General features: G+C 42.8%; 1 long non-coding RNA gene across 3 annotated transcripts; it reads right to left on the bottom strand.

Annotated features, from left to right (window-relative positions):
- Positions 1-10,688: 10,688 nt before the first annotated feature.
- On the bottom strand, positions 10,689-12,196 carry LOC139196600 (uncharacterized). 3 transcript variants are annotated; one of them, XR_011581685.1, is made up of 4 exons: positions 11,812-12,196; positions 11,450-11,547; positions 11,269-11,366; positions 10,689-11,093 (listed from the first exon to the last, which is right to left on the bottom strand). It is a non-coding gene; the product is annotated as an uncharacterized lncRNA (long non-coding RNA). The 3 variants fall into 3 exon arrangements; XR_011581683.1 differs by lacking the exon at positions 11,812-12,196 and adding an exon at positions 11,631-11,671; XR_011581684.1 differs by lacking the exon at positions 11,812-12,196 and having other exon boundaries at positions 11,450-11,608.
- Between the last annotated feature and the right edge of the window lie 8,653 nt (positions 12,197-20,849).

The following is a 20,849-nucleotide window of genomic DNA, read 5'->3' as shown; positions in this document are numbered from 1 at the left end:
GACGGTCGGAGGGTCCAGACATTTTCAAATGTGTTGAAGAAGGAAGAGGTCAGACAAATCAAGATCTTAGAAGTGCAAGAAATGAGCTTCTACTGGTAGAGATTCAAGTGTGCTGTGGAACTTAATGCCAGCCTCTATAAAAATCTGCACTCGACGGAGCTTCAGAAATCGAAGAGGCGTTTGCTTTCTCAAAAGCTGGGCTGCTCAGAGACCACGAGGGTCGATCTCAGAAATCGAAGAGGCGTTTGCTTTCTCAAAAGCTGGGCTGCTCAGAGACCACGAGGGCCGATCTCAGAAATCGAAGAGGCGTTTGCTTTCTCAAAAGCTGGGCTGCTCAGAGACCACGAGGGCCGATCTCAGAAATCGAAGAAGCACCTGCTTTTTCAGCCTCGTCAGCACCTGTCACATGCACACTCAGCTTTGCGGAAATTACGGGCAATCTGTCGAAGATTTCTGGTGAAGTAGAAAGCACGTGAATCTTACTGTTCAATCACCGCTCTCCATATGCACCATCAACTCCTCGGGTACCACATATAACTTTGTCAAAGATCTCTGACAAAGTTTAGGCACGAGAATTTCGAAGTTCCAGCTACCCTACTATTACCCATAAGGGTAAAGGAACAGCACCACTGCTTGACAACTGGAAAGTCCCTATGTGTGTCGACCTCCGGGTTTTGCGGCAAGACAGGTTGGCAAGAACGTCCAACCTTTACTCACATTCGAGAAAAGACTCCCAACATAATTACTTTCTCAAAAACCGGAGTAGCACCGCTTTCCGAATCTCGAGAGTCAGATCCTCGACGGGATTGCTTGTTCGAAAACCGAAGAGGCACAACTCTCAGAACTTCGAGAGCCAGATTTCCTTAGATAAAGCTTGTCTGTAATCTTCACACGTAATATCAGCTTTCCAGATACCACATACCACTTTTTCAAAGTGCTCTGACAAAATTAAAACACGTGAAGCTGGCAGCTCCCACTACATTGCTGTGACCAAGAAGGGTAAAGGAATAACATTACTACTTGTTATTGGGAAATCCCTATATACATTGACCTCCCTCCTCAACGGACAGGCAAACCTGCAAAAATGCTCAACCCTTTCTCGCGTTCGAAAAGGCACCCTCAACATAACCTCTCGAAATACTCAGCTTTATTTCCCCCCGATAATACCTCAGCAAATAAGCCACACCAAGAACAAGAGTATCTCATATCATCAGGGTCGAAAGCAAGAGTATCCCATATCATGCTTTCTCCCTGTCTTTGTCTTTGTCCTTGTCCACACCTGCAGGACAAGGAGAAAGAGAGCAGTCAGTCGGAACCTGAAATCAAACCTCCAATTTGGAACTGACTGCCTGGAGCCTTTGCCTGGTTGCTTACTTAGCATTGCTCTCGAGTACTCATCCTCAACTGCTGTCAAGGTCACGAATTCCACCGGCAAATACCTCATGACAGTTGATCAGATATTGGCTCTTTACACTGAAGCTGCCAAGCGTGGATGAGTCACTATGAAGGAATGTTCTGAAGGACCATTTAAATGCAAAGGTTGCACACCACTTCTGCCATGAAAAAGATTGAAGCAGAAGGTTCAACGGTGAGCTGAAACAGATCACTACAGCACGACACCTTTCCATACCACATTCATTATTCCGTCAACAGCAAAAGTATCCCATATCATCAAGGTCGAACGTACTCTAGATTTGATGGACTTGTTTTGACCCTCAAATTTTTGAATCGGCCTTATACTCTGAAGGGCACCAGAAAACCCTCCAGCACAGTTCAAGAATAAGCATGTGGAAAGTTACTTCTTCAAAAGCAAAAGTATCTCATATCATCTCTTATCCATTTGCTTCTCCTTATCCTGGCAGTTGAATGAGAGACAAGGAGAATGAGAACAATCAACCGGAAGCCGAAGTCAAACCTCTGATCCTGGGTTGCTTACTTGGAAGTTTGACTGCTTACCTTGTCTGTCACCTCTTTCGGCAGATCTCCTAGCTCGGCGACTTGGGGGACTCCTACTATAGGGTTTGTATCACACTTGACTAAGCCCGAAACTACAACTAAGCTTCAAGTGAAATTGATACATTACCTTGTGCGTCAACATCAGCTAAATACACCATTCCCGGATGGAGGAAAAGTACTTCCAGAGAAGGGCAGATGAAGATCAGACCACACTTCGGTACTTAGAAGTTTCGTGATTACTCAAGGGATTGGATCTTGCAAGTCCCCAACCGAGGAGTTTCCCTCACTCGGGAACTTAGGGGAGCACTGTTTGTACCATACTTGACCAATCCCGAAACTACCGAGCACCGGCCAACGCTATACTGTCAAGGACCCAGAAGAGTTCCCCTCCGACCAGGAGGCCAATCACTACTCGACACATGTCAAGATTAGAAGCCAATCAGAGCGCAGCACGTGTCAACATCAAGAACCAATCATAACATGACACATGTCAATGTGACAAAGCTACAAGTTTTTCTATAAATAGGGGTCATTCCCCCACAATATTGCCTAATGCCATTTTGTGTTAAATCATTCACAAGAACTCACTAAATTGAGAGCTTGATCCTTTGTACTTGTGTAAGCCCTTCACTACTAATAAGAACTCCTCTACTCCGTGGACGTAGCCAATCTGGGTGAACCACGTACATCCTGTGTTTGCTTCTCTGTCTCTATTCATTTACGTACTTATCCTCACTAGTGACTGAAGCAACCAAGCAACCAAGCGAAGGTCACAAAACCTGACACTTTCTGTTGTACCAAAGTCTTCGCTGATTTTGTGCATCAACAGACTCGAAATAATGAAACCTTCATAGCTAGTTGGTAGCTTAAGGTAACTACAATCAAAGAGAATGGTTGACTTTGAAGAAACCATCTTTGAGATAGGCTTGGTTTCAATTAATTCGAAGATTGCTAGCTACAACTAAAATGGTGATTCAATGTTTTGACATAATATGGGTTTCCGAAACCATTATTAAGATAGTCTTGATAATATATGTCCAAAACTATAGATCACAAGACATGTAAGTTGTAGAGATCCATCCATCATGGATCTTAGCAAGTTAGTGGGAGCTATTTGCATTTTATGAGGAAAAAGGATCAAATCGTTTGATTTCTCATCAAGATGTAAATGAATCTTTTGTTTACGAGTTTTACAAAAGATTAGTGGGAGTTAATCATGTTCCTAAAATTTAAGTATATATGATATATTAATTTTGGAAATGAAAAGAATACTTCTTCGTTAAAGTTATGACTTTAATACATTATATGAAGATAGAATGTATATGGGAGATATAGTCTGTTTGTACCATACTTGACCAATCCCGAAACTACCGAGCACCGGCCAACGCTATACTGTCAAGGACCCAGAAGAGTTCCCCTCCGACCAGGAGGCCAATCACTACTCGACACGTGTCAAGATTAGAAGCCAATCAGAGCGCAGCACGTGTCGACATCAAGAACCAATCACAACATGACACATGTCAATGTGACAAAGCTACAAGTTTTTCTATAAATAGGGGTCATTCCCCCACAATATTGCCGAATGCCATTTTGTGTTAAATCATTCACAAGAACTCACTAAATTGAGAGCTTGATCCTTTGTACTTGTGTAAGCCCTTCACTACTAATAAGAACTACTCTACTCCGTGGACGTAGCCAATCTGGGTGAACCACGTACATCCTGTGTTTGCTTCTCTGTCTCTATTCATTTACGTACTTATCCTCACTAGTGACCGAAGCAACCAAGCGAAGGTCACAAAACCTGACACTTTCTGTTGTACCAAAGTCTTCGCTGATTTTGTGCATCAACATTTGGCGCCGTCTGTGGGAAACGACACTTATTCCTACTCTCTTCAGCTGTGTCAAGCTGGTTTCTATCATTCGTACACTTTCTTTTGACCAGGCATCCCTCTCCAACATGGGAAGCGAAGGAAGCCACAGCACACAGAATGACACCCCCCTTGCACATAGTGCGAAACAACGAAAGAAGGAAGGAAAACGAGTTCTTCTTCAAGCTAAAGTCGATGAGTTGGAAGCTCAGAACAACAAGATAGCAATAAGGAATGAGGTCCTCCAGGAGCAATATGAGAAGCTCTTCGAGACACTGCACGAAGCTAGGCAAGCTCAGACACGCGAGCTTGTTGCCCCCGTGGAGGTCAACCATCAACTGGGTGCCCTCCAACATGGAGGGTCACATGCATTCGACATAGATATCCCTGATAGGGAACAGATTACCCCTCGACTTGATAATCAACATGAGGCTTCTCTTAACCCAGTTGCTTCGACCCGAACCATGAGAAGTGGAGGGAGACACCTCTTTACTGAAGGGGCAGAAGGATCGAAAGCCGTCTTTCGCGATTGTCGGGATTTCCTGAAGCAACGTCGAGAGAATTCCATCCATATAAGCTCAAAGATTAATGACCCAAGGATTTCTGAGAGACTCGGTCCCCTGTCACGGCCCAAGCCGGCCACCAATTTGGGGAAGGGGCAACAAGTCCCAGAGAGACATGAGGGTACAGGGGACTCAGAGGTGTTCCGACAGACATACCCTGGAAGCCAGTACAGCGAGTCCAGGGAAAAATCACATGCCCTTGATCAAACCTTCCTAATTCCAAGAGGAGATGGAGATTTACGAAAGAAAGCTCCAGTGACACATAACTCCGCTCAGGACCCCCTTGTCCTACAACTTCTTGAGGAAGTAAACAAGTTGAAGGCTGAACGTCAGGCTGAAATACCTGACTGGAACCAACCCAGGCCTGGCCCTCTTACAAGGAGGATCCTCAACACCCCCCTTCAAGCAAAGACAAAGCAAAAGCTTGGCTTGCAACTTTATACTGGAAAAGAGGACCCGATTGAGCACCTTAACCTCTTTGAGTCCACCATGGCATACCGGATGCACACCGACGAAGAGCGATGTCTTCTCTTCCCCTCCACCCTCTCTAGTGGAGCTCTAAATTGGTATTGTCGTCTTACACCTGAGACGGTAGACTCATTTGAGGAATTGAGGAAACTATTTGTTTCCCAACACATTTTCCAAACCGATCGCTTGCACTCTGCAGATGACTTGTACACTATCCGCCAGAAGCCAGACGAGTCATTACGTATGTATGCTGGCCGCTTCAGCCATGAATACTCCCGGTGTGCCGAGGCAGACGACAAGACTGCCCTCAAAGCCTTCACGGCAGGCCTACGTGATTGTTTCTTTAAATACATGATCAATGCCAATACTTGGAAGACTTACTCTGAGGTGATGGCGCAGGCTTATAACCATGCCTCCGCCGAGGCAAAGACATATCAGGAGAAACCCCCTACAACCATCCTTTATCAACAAGTGGGAGGTGGAAGCCAGACTCACCTAAATGAGAAGACCTCGACTTTCCAAACAGCAGTGGCACCTCCCCATGCCTTGCGTAATGCTTCACCGAATCAACAGACATATCAATTTCAAGGCAAGAGGAAGGATTTCCATCCTCACCACTCTCCTTTCAGTAAAAAGAGTAAGGGACACTATCCCGATAACCAAGGGTATCGCCACAATAACGCTCGCCCCCAGGCAGTCAATGCAGTGGGTCAAACCCGCGTCAAGATACCCCCTACCCCAAGGTATGAGACATACACGCCCTTGAATGCCACATGCGCGGCCATTTACCCCAGCATAGCTCACCTGATACCAAAGCCAAAGCCGAGGCACCCAGATTACACGCCCCCGAATAACGCGGGCACGTTTTGTTGCTACCATGAGCATAACGGCCATGATAGCGAGAAATGTATCATCCTCCGTGATCGTATTGAAGCTTTGGCACGAGAAGGAAAAATTGATCATTTCCTTCTTCACCCTCAAAGGGATAACCGTAACCAACGCCAGGTGAATGTCATATATTCCATAAGCGGCGGCACACCCATATCTGAATCTTCCAATAGGGCCATGAAAAACAGTGAACGAAGTCTGAGGCCTGGTCACCAAGTGTTTCACGTGGAAGACATCAGGGGAGGGAAGTATCAAAAACCTAACTGGGATCCGATATGTTTCTACCCTGAGGAAGAAAGAGGCATCATCTACCCTCATAACGACCCATTGATCGTGGAGGCTCACATAGCCAACTTTGATGTTCGACGAATCCTCGTAGACACAGGGGCTTCGGTCAATATCATGTTTGCCGAAGCTTTCAGGGCACTCAGTGTAGCTGAACACTTGCTCGATCGCTCGATTTCTCCTCTGATAAGCTTCTCCGGTGATATCGTGCAACCCTTAGGGAGCATACATTTACCCTTTACTATTGGTACAGGCCCTTACACGGCTACCATTACCACTAACTTCCTAGTGGTTGACTGCCCAACGGCATACAATGTCATCTTTGGGCGCACAGGCATCAATGATCTCAAGGCTATGGTATCCACGCATATGTTGTTGATGAAATTTCCAACCCCCCATGGCAACGGCTACATCAGAGGAGATCAGCTTAGTGCAAGATCATGTTACAACACTTCAGTTAAGCAACAACACTTGCCCGGACCCAAGGAAACCCTGTCTGTACATGACCAAGTCACAAAGACCAGCCTAGATGAAGCGAACTTGGATCTTCCTGATAGCAACAATCAACCCGATGATCCTCGAGATGACTCTTTCACCCAGCAAGCCCAACCTGCTGAAGAGTTGGAGAAGGTACCTATCTCAAGAGATTATCCAGATCGCATGGTGAAGATTGGCACCACATTGTCACCACCCCTTCGGTTAGCATTGATATCTTTTTTGAAAGAGAACACTGAAGTCTTCGCCTGGTCATACGAGGACATGCCAGGCATCTCTCCCGATGTCATCTGTCATCGTTTGAGTATTGACCCCAAGATCAAGCCGGTGAGACAGAAGCGAAGATCTTATGACGCTGAACGATACGAGGCAATGAAAGCAGAAGTTGAAAAACTCAAAGGCATAGGCTTTGTCCGCGAAGTCAATTACCCGACATGGGTAGCAAATGTGGTCCTTGTTAAGAAAAATCCGACCAAAGAAAGTCTTTTGCTTCAAAAGGTCTTGTGGAGAATGTGTGTTGACTACACCGACCTAAACAAAGGGTGTCCGAAAGATAGCTTCCCTCTTCCTCTTATTGACAGACTTATAGACTCTACGGCCGGGTGTGAACTCCTGAGCTTCATGGATGCTTACTCAGGATACAACCAAATCCTCATGAACCCTTCGGATCAAGAACACACAGCCTTCACTACCGACAGAGGACTATACTGCTATAAAGTCATGCCTTTCGGCCTAAAGAATGCAGGAGCGACTTATCAGAGACTAGTCAACTCAATGTTCGCCGAGCAGATTGGGAAGAGCATGGAAGTTTACGTTGATGATATGTTAGTCAAGAGCAAACATGCTGACCAACACATCACCAACCTATCTGAAACTTTCACTATTTTGAAGAGGTATCGAATGAGGTTAAACCCCAACAAATGTGCCTTCGGCGTAGGCTCTGGCAAATTCTTAGGTTTCATGATTAGCCAACGAGGCATTGAAGCTAATCCCGAGAAGATCAAAGCAATCCTCGACATGAAGGAACCGGTAACTTCAAAGGACATCCAGAGCCTTACTGGCAAGGTGGCAGCCTTAACCAGGTTCATTTCTAAGGCCACAGACAAATGTGCTCCCTTTTTTAAAGCACTTAAGGGAAGTAGGAAGTACATTACATGGACTGATGAATGTGCCGAGGCATTCAAAAACCTCAAGGAGTACATGAGTAAAGCCCCTCTACTCTCCAAGCCCGAGGTAGGAGACATTCTCATTATCTACCTATCGGTATCAGCTTCAGCCGTAAGTTCCGTTCTCATTCGAAAGGATGGGAATATTGAGCGACCTGTCTACTACGCTAGCAAAGCCTTACAAGATGCGGAGACACGGTACTCTAACATTGAGAAATTGGCTCTGGCATTGGTCATGTCTGCTCGAAAACTCCGCCCTTACTTCCAAGCGCACTCCATCATCGTGCTTACCAATTATCCTCTTCGACAGATACTCCAAAGTCCTAACACTTCAGGGCGAATGATCAAATGGGCAATAGCATTGGGTGAGTTTGACATCTCCTACCAACCAAAGCCAGCTGAGAAGGGCCAAGCAGTGGCAGACTTCATTGCCGACTTCACATATCCGGTTGACATTGCTTCTACACCTGAAGCAGTGGCTTCATTACCCCCGGAAGCTCAGAAGATAGAACCAACAACCCCAGCATGGAGTCTGTATGTTGATGGCTCATCCAACCAACAGGGCTGTGGAGCGGGACTAGTCTTGACTACACCCGACAAAGTAGCAATGGAGTATGCTCTTCGTTTCAAATTCAAGGCATCAAACAATGAGGCCGAGTATGAAGCCCTTCTAGCAGGATTACGTTTGGCCAAACACCTCGGGGTTAAACAAATTGATATTTTCAGTGACTCCCAATTAGTGGTCAACCAGGTTACCAACAACTTTGATGCTAAGGACAGCTCCATGGCAGCATATCTTGCGCAAACACAACTTTTGCTCAAGCACTTCCACTACCAGATCACCCAAGTTCCTCGAGCGGCAAACAGTCATGCAGACGCCCTGGCTCGCCTCGCCTCAGCTGTGGAAGACAAGATTGGAAGAAAAATTCATGTCGAACTGTTGGCAACACCAAGCACCATGGCCGCAGAAGTATGCAACTTACAACAGGGGGATAGTTGGATCACCCCGATCTATAATTTCCTTGCTCATGGCACCCTCCCAAATGATAAAGTCCAGGCTAAGCAAATTCGATACAAGTCTACCCGCTACCTGATCATCAATGATCAACTCTATAAGCGAGGTTTTAGCCTGCCATACTTAAGGTGTCTTACGCCTGCCGAGGCGGAAATCGTCCTTCGGGAAATACATGAGGGAGTCTGTGGAGATCATGCTGGATCTCGGTCCCTAGCACACAAGACTTTTCGCCAAGGATATTACTGGCCAACACTCCACCAGGATGCCATCAAAGTATCCCGCTCATGTGACAAATGTCAACGATATGCGGCTATTCCTCATTCCCCTCCAGAGCCTCTTACTCCTATGATCAGCCCTTGGCCCTTCGCCCAGTGGGGACTTGATTTGATCGGCCCAATGCCGGCAGGGAAGGGCAAAGTCTGTTACGCAGTCGTTGCAGTGGACTACTTCACAAAGTGGGCCGAAGTAGAACCCTTGGCAACCATTACTGAGGCAAAGATAGAAGACTTCGTGTGGAAGAACATCCTTTGTAGATTCGGCATTCCCAATGCGATAGTCACTGACAATGGGCGACAGTTCGACAACAAGAAGTTCAGGTTGTTCTGCTCTAAGTTCAACATCAACTTATGCTTTGCCTCTCCAGCTCATCCCCAGTCTAATGGACAAGTTGAGGCCATCAACAAAATAATCAAGCGCACTTTGAAAACCAGCTTGGACAAAGCTAAAGGCTGTTGGCCAGAATTTGTACCCCAAGTTCTTTGGTCATATCGCACTTCATATCGGACTTCAACAGGAGAAACTCCATTCTCACTTGCCTTTGGCACAGAGGCGGTTGTCCCTGTTGAGCTCGAGCAAGCAACATTCCGAGTCCAGAACTACATTCAAAGTGAAAATGACAAACAACTCACCCTCAACTTGGATTTAGTCAAGGAACACAGAAACCAAGCTCACTTGAGGAATGTCGCCTACAAGCAGCGCATCTCCAACTATTATGACTCTAGGGTCAAGCCTCGTTCTTTCAAAATAGGAGACTGGGTCTTAAAGAAAAGATTACTCTGCGACAGAGTCCCGAGTGAAGGCACACTTAGTCCAAACTGGGATGGACCGTATGAAGTCATTGGCATCAGTCGCCCTGGCTCTTACACACTTAGAAGCTCCGATGGCAAGACCCTTGGCCATCCATGGAACGCTGATCACTTGAAGTACTACTACAAATAGACTCACGATGTACAAGTGTTGAGCTATAGCCGTTTGGCATCCTATGTAATGAAGGCCATTTGGCAATGAATTCAATAAAGAGGTAATTTAGCCAACTCAGCCCTCACTCTTTTACATTCATAGCAAGCGATGCCGGAACCCTTCTCAATCAGAAAGCAATCCGTCTTCCACAGTCACTACAAAACAAGCAAATGAAGACCGTGTCAAGCGCCAAAAAAAAAAAAAAAAAAAAAAAAAAACAGCTTCATCCAAAAAGCTTCACCCGAAAAGCTTCACCTCCAAAGCTTCACCTAAAAAGCTTCACCCGAAAAGCTTCACCTCCAAAGTTTCACCCACAAAGCTTCACCCACAAAGCTTCACCTAAAAAGCTTCACCCAAAAAGCTTCACCATCAAAGCTTCACCTAAAAAGCTTCACCCAAAAAGCTTCACTTAAAAAGCTTCACCCAAAAAGCTTCACCATCAAAGCTTCACCTAAAAAGCTTCACCCAAAAAGCTTCACCCGAAAAGCTTCACCTAAAAAGCTTCACCCAAAAAGCTTCACCCGAAAAGCTTCACCTAAAAAGCTTCACCCACAAAGCTTCACCTAAAAAGCTTCACCCAACAAGCTTCACCCGAAAAGCTTCAACACCAAAGCTTCACCTACAAAGCTTCAACACAAAACCTTGCTCCAAATAAACAAATTTTGTTCACAAAACCCAAGATGCCCTTGAACTTGTACAAAAACACTTGGGTAAACATAAACATTTTTTGTTTTACACCCACAAGGGCCCAAAATTTTCCTTCTTATTTATTCACTTATATATGTTCTCAAACATATTATAATAGATCCAACAACAAGCCAAAGTCCCAAATTTCATAATGGACAAAAGTACAAGCAATTCATCAATAATGAAGGTGCTACAAAAATTGGAATCTGCCCCAAAATAGAAATCCAACCCAGGAGACTTTTTCTCTCTCTCCCTCTTCCGCCTCCTTTCATCTATCAAATTTCTGCAACCTCTGCTCTTCTCCAATGGAGCTGAATTTTGGACACCCTATAGTTCTTGAGCATATGAACAACTTTCAAGAAGGAACCATTTCTGTTTGAGCGACGGAAATTAAAGTGTTGAAGCTCCAAACATGATAGTCGGCTTCTTGCAGATTTCGAAGCTGTTGTGATGTTTCGAAGATCTGGAAATATTTAACCGTTAGTTCATCCTGAATTTTTGATATGTTATGAAAGAGTTGATGAGGAACAACTTCAATGAAGAAAGCATACCGATCTGAACAAGAGAAAATGGAGTTTCGAAGCTCACAACAAATCTGACGGGTTGACAGACAAATAATAACCAGTCATTCATCATACCTGAATTTCTTGAGTTATACAGCTCCGAGGGATCTCAAATTTGGATATGTTGTAGTTCACAAGCTGAGGAACAACTTCAATGAAGAAAGCATACCGATCTGAACAAGAGAAAATGGAGTTTCGAAGCTCACAAAAAATCTGACGGGTTGACAGACAAATAATAACCAGTCATTCATCATACCTGAGTTTCTTGAGTTATACAGCTCCGAGGGATCTCAAATTTGGATATGTTGTAGTTCACAAGCTGAGGAACAACTTCAATGAAGAAAGCATACCGATCTGAACAAGAGAAAATGGAGTTTCGAAGCTCACAACAAATCTGACGGGTTGACAGAAAAATAATAACCAGTCATTCATCATACCTGAGTTTCTTGAGTTATACAGCTCCGAGGGATCTCAAATTTTGATATGTTGTAGTTCACAAGCTGAGGAACAACTTTAATGAAGAAAGCATGCTGATCTGAGCAAGAGAAAATAGAGTTTCAAAGCTCACAACAAATCTGACGGGTTGACAGACAAATGATAAACAGTCACTCATCATACCTGGATTTCTGGAGTTGTACTGCTCCGATGGCTCTCCAATTTGGATATGTTGTAGTTAAGGAATTAACGAACAACTTTCATGAAGACAACTTTGTGATTCGACCTACAGATGATGGTGTTATGTTGAAAAACAATTCCGGTTGTTAGGGGAAATGAAAAACAATTCCACCAAAGAAACATCATTATGATGTTTCATCATTATGGTGTTTTCATCATTATGATGCTTTCATCATTGTGATGCTTCCATCATTGTGATGCTTCCATTATGATGTTAATGCACCAACGGTTACACCTTCTGCAATTCCACTTATTCGGGCCTAGCAACCTTCATAAACAAAATCTATGAAGAAAAAGTCCGGGGCTACCACTTAGAAAACAAAAGAATGAAGTTTTGGTACTTACGACATGGACTATTAGCAAGACACCTCATTCGTCAACTCCCTCGACTAGAGACTTGGGGGACTCCCACCATATGCTACTACGCCTTGGTACTCAAAAGTTCGTGACTACCCAGTGACTTGGATTTTTCAAGTCTCCAACCGAGAAGTTTTCCTCACTCGGGAAATTAAGGGAACACTACCTCAAACTACATGCTTCACTCACAAAGCTTCAACAATACAGGTTTCAACAAAAGCAAAAATTCAAAGAGCTTTATGAAGAAGGTTTTGGTGTATTTAACACAATATGTTGAAATGAAGCAAAGCTTATTTATTAATATTTTCGATAAGCCACAAATATGTACATATACATGAGTCAAAATAAACAAACAAAAGGGAGCCTTCACAAAGGTTGCTTAGGGGAAGTCTCAGCAGTCGGTAGAGCCCCAGAAAGAGAAAGCACCGGAGGGTGGTTATCCGGAGCCTCAGTACTTGACAAAACCCCAGAAGGAGGAGGCATTGGAGGTTCATCATTTGAAGCTTCATTACCAGGTACAGCCCCAGAGGACGAAGGCAATAAATGCCTTTGGAACAAACCCACAAACCGCTGATGATCAAGTAAAACCTTACCATCAGATTCCTTCATCTGGTCAAGCTTCCTCTTCATGTTTGTAGCATAGTCATGGGCGAGCCGGTGCAACTGCTTATTCTCATGCTTGAGCCCTCTAATCTCCTGTTTGAGACTCATCACTTCAGCAGCCAATGATTCAACTTGGCGGGTTCTAGCAAATAGGCGTTGGGCCATATTAGACACAGAACCTGCACACTGAACACTAAGAGCCAGAGAGTCCTTAACAGCCAACTCATCAGACCGTTTGGAAAGTAGTCTGTTATCTTTGGGAGTGAGAAGGTTCCTGGCCACCACTGCAGCGGTCATATCATTCTTCATCACAGAATCCCCAACGGTAAGAGGACCAGTAGGGGATATGAAGGATGGGCGCCATATGTTGTCTGGAGAAGGCGTGGCTGTCTCTTCTCCAAGGTTCAAGTCAAAACGACGGTCGGAGGGTCCAGACATTTTCAAATGTGTTGAAGAAGGAAGAGGTCAGACAAATCAAGATCTTAGAAGTGCAAGAAATGAGCTTCTACTGGTAGAGATTCAAGTGTGCTGTGGAACTTAATGCCAGCCTCTATAAAAATCTGCACTCGACGGAGCTTCAGAAATCGAAGAGGCGTTTGCTTTCTCAAAAGCTGGGCTGCTCAGAGACCACGAGGGCCGATCTCAGAAATCGAAGAGGCGAATGCTTTCTCAAAAGCTGGGCTGCTCAGAGACCACGAGGGCCGATCTCAGAAATCGAAGAAGCACCTGCTTTTGCAGCCTCGTCAGCACCTGTCACATGCACAATCAGCTTTGCGGAAATTACGGGCAATCTGTCGAAGATTTCTGGTGAAGTAGAAAGCACGTGAATCTTACTGATCAATCACCGCTCTCCATATGCACCATCAACTCCTCGGGTACCACATATAACTTTGTCAAAGATCTCTGACAAAGTTTAGGCACGAGAATTTCGAAGTGCCAGCTACCCTACTATTACCCATAAGGGTAAAGGAACAGCACCACTGCTTGACAACTGGAAAGTCCCTATGTGTGTCGACCTCCGTGTTTTGTGGCAAGACAGGTTGGCAAGAACGACCAACCTTTATTCACATTCGAGAAAAGACTCCCAACATAATTACTTTCTCAAAAACCGGAGTAGCACCGCTTTCCGAATCTCGAGAGTCAGATCTTCGACGGGATTGCTTGTTCGAAAACCGAAGAGGCACAACTCTCAGAACTTCGAGAGCCAGATTTCCTTAGATAAAGCTTGTCTGTAATCTTCACACGTAACATCAGCTTTCCAGATACCACATACCACTTTTTCAAAGTGCTCTGACAAAATTAAAACACGTGAAGCTGGCAGCTCCCACTACATTGCTGTGACCAAGAAGGGTAAAGGAATAGCATTACTACTTGTTATTGGGAAATCCCTATATACATTGACCTCCCTCCTCAACGGACAGGCAAACCTGCAAAAATGCTCAACCCTTTCTCGCATTCGAAAAGGCACCCTCAACATAACCTCTCGAAATACTCAGCTTTATTTCCCCCCGATAATACCTCAGCAAATAAGCCACACCAAGAACAAGAGTATCTCATATCATCAGGGTCGAAAGCAAGAGTATCCCATATCATGCTTTCTCCCTATCTTTGTCTTTGTCCTTGTCCACACCTGCAGGACAAGGAGAAAGAGAGCAGTCAGTCGGAACCTGAAATCAAACCTCCAATTTGGAACTGACTGCCTGGAGCCTTTGCCTGGTTGCTTACTTAGCATTGCTCTCGAGTACTCATCCTCAACTGCTGTCAAGGTCACGAATTCCACCGGCAAATACCTCATGACAGTTGATCAGATATTGGCTCTTTACACTGAAGCTGCCAAGCGTGGATGAGTCACTATGAAGGAATGTTCTGAATGACCATTTAAATGCAAAGGTTGCACACCACTTCTGCCATGCAAAAGATTGAAGCAGAAGGTTCAACGGTGAGCTGAAACAGATCACTACAGCACGACACCTTTCCATACCACATTCATTATTCCGTCAACAGCAAAAGTATCCCATATCATCAAGGTCGAACGTACTCTAGATTTGATGGACTTGTTTTGACCCTCAAATTTTTGAGTCGGCCTTATACTCTGAAGGGCACCAGAAAACCCTCCAGCACAGTTCAAGAATAAGCCTGTGGAAAGTTACTTCTTCAAAAGCAAAAGTATCTCATATCATCTCTTATCCATTTGCTTCTCCTTATCCTGGCAGTTGAATGAGAGACAAGGAGAATGAGAACAATCAACCGGAAGCCGACGTCAAACCTCTGATCCTGGGTTGCTTACTTGGAAGTTTGACTGCTTACCTTGTCTGTCACCTCTTTCGGCAGATCTCCTAGCTCGGCGACTTGGGGGACTCCTACTATAGGGTTTGTATCACACTTGACTAAGCCCGAAACTACAACTAAGCTTCAAGTGAAATTGATACATTACCTTGTGCGTCAACATCAGCTAAGTACACCATTCCCGGATGGAGGAAAGGTACTTCCAGAGAAGGGCAGATGAAGATCAGACCACACTTCGGTACTTAGAAGTTTCGTGATTACTCAAGGGATTGGATCTTGCAAGTCCCCAACCGAGGAGTTTCCCTCACTCGGGAACTTAGGGGAGCACTGTTTGTACCATACTTGACCAATCCCGAAACTACCGAGCACCGGCCAACGCTATACTGTCAAGGACCCAGAAGAGTTCCCCTCCGACCAGGAGGCCAATCACTACTCGACACGTGTCAAGATTAGAAGCCAATCAGAGCGCAGCACGTGTCGACATCAAGAACCAATCACAACATGACACATGTCAATGTGACAAAGCTACAAGTTTTTCTATAAATAGGGGTCATTCCCCCACAATATTGCCGAATGCCATTTTGTGTTAAATCATTCACAAGAACTCACTAAATTGAGAGCTTGATCCTTTGTACTTGTGTAAGCCCTTCACTACTAATAAGAACTCCTCTACTCCGTGGACGTAGCCAATCTGGGTGAACCACGTACATCCTGTGTTTGCTTCTCTGTCTCTATTCATTTACGTACTTATCCTCACTAGTGACCGAAGCAACCAAGCGAAGGTCACAAAACCTGACACTTTCTGTTGTACCAAAGTCTTCGCTGATTTTGTGCATCAACATAGTCTATATACATGGGATGGAAATCTATAATGATATATTTCATGATATAATTGGATTATATCAATCCCTAATAATAGACAATGGATGCTAGGAAGTTTCTCATATGATGATAAACTTCAATAAGAATGACGATTCTAGTGAGACTAGCAAGTTGCCCTTCTCAAAGGGAACGTACCCTTTGACTCCCATAGAAATAATGCGTAAATTGAATCCTTTATGCATAAAGCAAAAAGGTGATTTATGTATTTCATATTGTATGAAAAACATTGATATGAGTTGTACCTAGAACGGTACAAGACGATATCAGTGCAAGCCCAGGATCAGAACCGTGGCAACTGTCAAGTGAGTCCTTAAGTATTTAAGAAATACTTAAGGATAGATTCCTCAAAGAATGAGGAAGAATTAGAGTAACGTAATGGAAGCGTAAATGTATTAGATTATGAATCTAATCCATCATTGGATGTTTCTTCATTATGAATGAAGAGATAAACAAATATCTCTTTATTATGACTAAAGAGATATTTGGATGGAAACATTAAAGTAATGACTTTAGTGTGTTCCATTATGAATGCAAGATATATTGCCATATAGAAGTTTACAACAATGTTGTTTGGATGGGAAAGTTCATTTATGAACTCTCTATTCAATTCCAACCAGAAAGTGTATGACACTAATGGGGCGATAGCTCAAGCCTGGGAATTAAGGTCTCATCAAGATCCGAACACAAATGAGAGACTGAACCACATGATTGAGAATCATGTATAATGGTGACGTCGTTATTCTCAAGGTTGCTTCTGTGGATAACACATATAGATATCCACTGTCTAGGCCTACTATTCAGCCATTTATGAAATGACTACAGAAGAGGTATCATCAAGATGACCTAGCTGATTGGCTCTAGTGCAAGTGGGAGATTGTTGGAAATGTGCCCTAAAGCCAATCATGTGATGATACTTTACGGACATTTCACATGTTAAACTAATCTAGTTTTACATATAAAGGGCATAAATTATTGTTTGAGCCGTCTCATATAAATGTTATATGCTTAAACGATAAAGTCCAAGGAATATGTGATTGGGAGAATGTAATCTAATGAAGTTAGATTCATGAGACCATTCTTTCGTAGACACATCCTAAACGTTCCTGATCATAGGATTGTCAATTGGGCGTTGACAGTCCGTTAAGATCAGTACGTACTATGTCTTCTCTCAGGGAGAGTGATTAGTCTCGAGTCATTGGTGTGTGTGACATCAAGACAAGTACGTAGGTGCTCAATAGAGAATGAGTTCACTGAACGTTATCAACGAAGAGTTCACTGAACGTGATCAACGAAGAGTTCTTATATTCCATGTCACATGAGAACTCATGGTTGGGATAATGCAAAGTAGTCCTTTGACCTGAGGCATCACAGTTGTCTTGTGGTTAAGTCCTTGATCTTTGATTATGTCAAAGTCACCCCCTCGGGGTGTCCACGGCATCGTTGGGGTTAAGCCACTTAGCTATGGAGACAAGTGAATGCGCAACAAGGGATCTCTAACCTTCAAACAGTTGAGGGAGAATACTCTATGATATGATTTGGAATCTCTGGCCAGAGTATGAATGAGATTAGGGAATGCGTTCCAAATCACATTCAAGGAAATCATATAAGCACACGAATCACATTGGATAGTAGACATGAATAAATAAACTATCATACCAAACAATGTGGTCAATAGTATTAGATTAGAGAAGGACCGTATTGCATTTGTAATCCCAAACTGAATAGGTTCTCTATCCTCTTCTGATTAGCTTGGGTAACCATGATATGCTGCTAGGTGTCACTCATGGTTTGTGGAAGCCCTAAACGTGTGTAATCACTAAAGGGAGAATTGAAAATAGTTTCAATTCACAATCGATGTAAAATGGTTTTAATCGCCCACTACCTCGCTAAAAGGAACCTAATGGATCGCACACCATAAAAGGTGGAGATTGAAGATTAAACGGAAATGAGTAAGAATGATTAAATGGTTTAATCATTTATTTATGGCAAGGATTAATTAATATGTTAATTAATCAAACGAATAAGTTCGTTAAAGACTTCGGGATAGTTTTGGACCTTAAGGCCCAATGGGCTTCGAACGTCAAGCCCATTAACTTAAGTTGTATGACAATTTAATGAATGAAGATTCATTAAAGCCCAAAAGCCCAAAATCCCCTAAATGGCTGGCCATAGTGTGATGAATTAGGGTTTTGGTTATTTAGGTCACTTAAAGAAGTGACTATATAAATGACTTTATAACTAAATATTCATTAAGTGATTAAGGGTTTATTTTGGGGGAAAATTGGTGAGAATTGTCTCTCCATTTTCTCTCTAAAGAGGCCAACACCTTGGAGGGTACATCTAGCAATCCTACTACTCCAAGGTCACTCATTTCTTCTACAATCAAACCTTGGTGAAGAGACTTAGAGGTTCCCTATTTTGGGAACTTGGAGAAACCTATTTTTCCATCCAAATCCATGGATCTAAGAAGCAAGGAATGAAGGCCCTATCTCTTTGGGTGATTAGCCTTTGCTTATGCAAAGAGGAATCTACAAAGGTAATAATTTCAACTCACTTTGTTTTGAGTTGATTATTGGTTCACCAATCTACTAGGCTTTGAATTTCATGGTAATGTTTTGTTTTTGAGTGCATGCAAGCATGATTCCGCCTTTAATTGTTAATTGCATGCTATATGATGTTGCTCAAATGAACGTGTTTTTCAAAATAAATCCTTCACTGTAGAGGTAGTAAAGTAACTTGAAATTTGATAGTAAAAGATTATGCATTGACGTGAGTGGTAATTAATCATGGCCAAAGAAGAAGATTTTGCAATAGAAAGAAGGATTAAATCATGCATGGCAAAAGGAAATAAATATTCACCTGCGAACTGTGACACCTTTCTTTCTTCTTCGAATCTTCTCTCATATCTTTCTTACTTTCTTGATCTCCGGAGTCACCTTTTCTTTCTCGTCTCTCCCCCTGAATCTCTGAATCCCTCTGGAGCGTTTTAGTTAATGATATATTAACGAAATGATTTCCCCAGCTATTATATACAGCATAGTCCAAGTCGGTTATTTCGGTTTTATTTTTCAAAACCGGTTCAGTGCGGGATGGATTATGGGGGACCTAAATGACATTGTAAATAAGGACTAGGATTCTCCATCTCTTTTCCATCCCCTTCCAATAGGGTTGACGAATTTAGCAAATTTAATAATGAAGGGGCATCGAAACTAAATGACATTCCTCATAAACCAAAAAAAGTATGAGTTTGGATGTGGTCCCTATTTATCAACTTTCTTGGATGTGGTCCCTATTTACTTTCTTTGACTTAAATTTTGTTGATTTTTTGTTTTTGATTGAGGTCCCTGAAATTAATGCAATAATGCATTTTTATGTTGGTTATTTAAAATTTTAATGATATTTGTAGTTATTTATACTAATGAGATTTCAAAAAATTCTTGATTTGTGGGATGAAAATATTAAAAATAAATTATACTTAAATAAAACCCATGTTTTGTCATTACTTATGTTAATGACATTTTACACACGAAAAATTTCTTTTGGACAAGTTTATATGGTGCATTTTACATACAAAAAGTTGGTACATTTTATACAAAAAAGAAGAAACATTTTATATAAAAAAAGGGTACATTTTATATAAAAAAACAATAGGTACATTTTAGATTAAAATAATAAATACTTCTTATATTAAAAAATGAGTACATTTTACATAAATCAAATGGTACCTACAAAAAATAAAAAACCGGTACATTTTACATATAACAAAGTGGTACATTTTTAAAGACAGGTGGGTACATTATTAATAAATTATGGGTACAAATAAAAGTTTAAAAAAATATGAGTACAAATAAAAGTTTGAAAAATATAGACACAAAAAGGAATTCATATATGGGTAAAAACTAAAACTGAAAAGAAAATTGGTACTGTCACAGCCCGTCCCGGAATTTTAATTTCGAGGACGTGAAAAGACGAAAATGCCCTTAAACGGGACTAAGGGGCGAAAATTTAACAATTGGTTTTACTTAAAGTTCCTAAGTTATTTGGTTTTAGGAACTTAAACTAGGCTTAAGTTGGATTTTTATGTAGGAATTTATGAAATTGGGATTGGGTTGGACACGTGGGATCCCCACATCCCTCAAAACCTTCCCCAATTCCCGTACCTTGTCCCTCTCTCTCTCCTCCCTCACGAAACTCTCAGTTCTCTCTCCCTCTCCTTCGAACTCACGGACCAACCACAAAACCACCCTAAATCTATACCAACGACGAATCTAAGACCACCATTGGAACCCTGAAGACTTCACGAGCACGATGGTATCCATTTCAGGTAAGTTCTACTTCGGAAAACCCTAGTTTTCAAGGACCCCGTGATATTGCACTGTTCATGAACTTCGAATTGGCTTTGTTTTAGGTGAAACCAAACTCACAGTGAGCTTTAGGAAGTCACAAGGAAGCTCGGAGTGCTTCGTTGGCATGGATTGGACGTCGGGATCACGAGTTGTAAGTTTGGCCGATTTCTTGAATTTTTGAAAAGTTTGATCTCGTAGTTTTTAGGCCCTAAAACTAGTCCAACGTGAAAGTAGATGTTTAGGGCTTCAAATTGGTGTAAAATTCGAGAAATTTGGATGAAAAACGAAGGAGAATAGTGGATTTGAAATATTCCCCAGTTTCCGGTGACCGGAGTCCGGCGAGGGACGACCAGAGAAGAAGAAGGAATAATCCGTTATATTTAACGGAATATTCCTAACGGCAGTAACGGAAAAAGGTTAAGTTAACGGAATATTCCGGGGTTTTAACGGAATATTTATGACGGCGTCAATTGACACCGTCAGTGTGCTTGGCACGTGGCCGCGCGT

This window comes from Malus domestica, chromosome 05, assembly GCF_042453785.1.
Source record: "Malus domestica chromosome 05, GDT2T_hap1".
Lineage (NCBI taxonomy): Eukaryota > Viridiplantae > Streptophyta > Magnoliopsida > Rosales > Rosaceae > Malus > Malus domestica.
The sequence above is the reverse complement of the archived record's forward strand: the minus strand, read 5'-3'. Positions and strand labels throughout refer to the sequence as shown.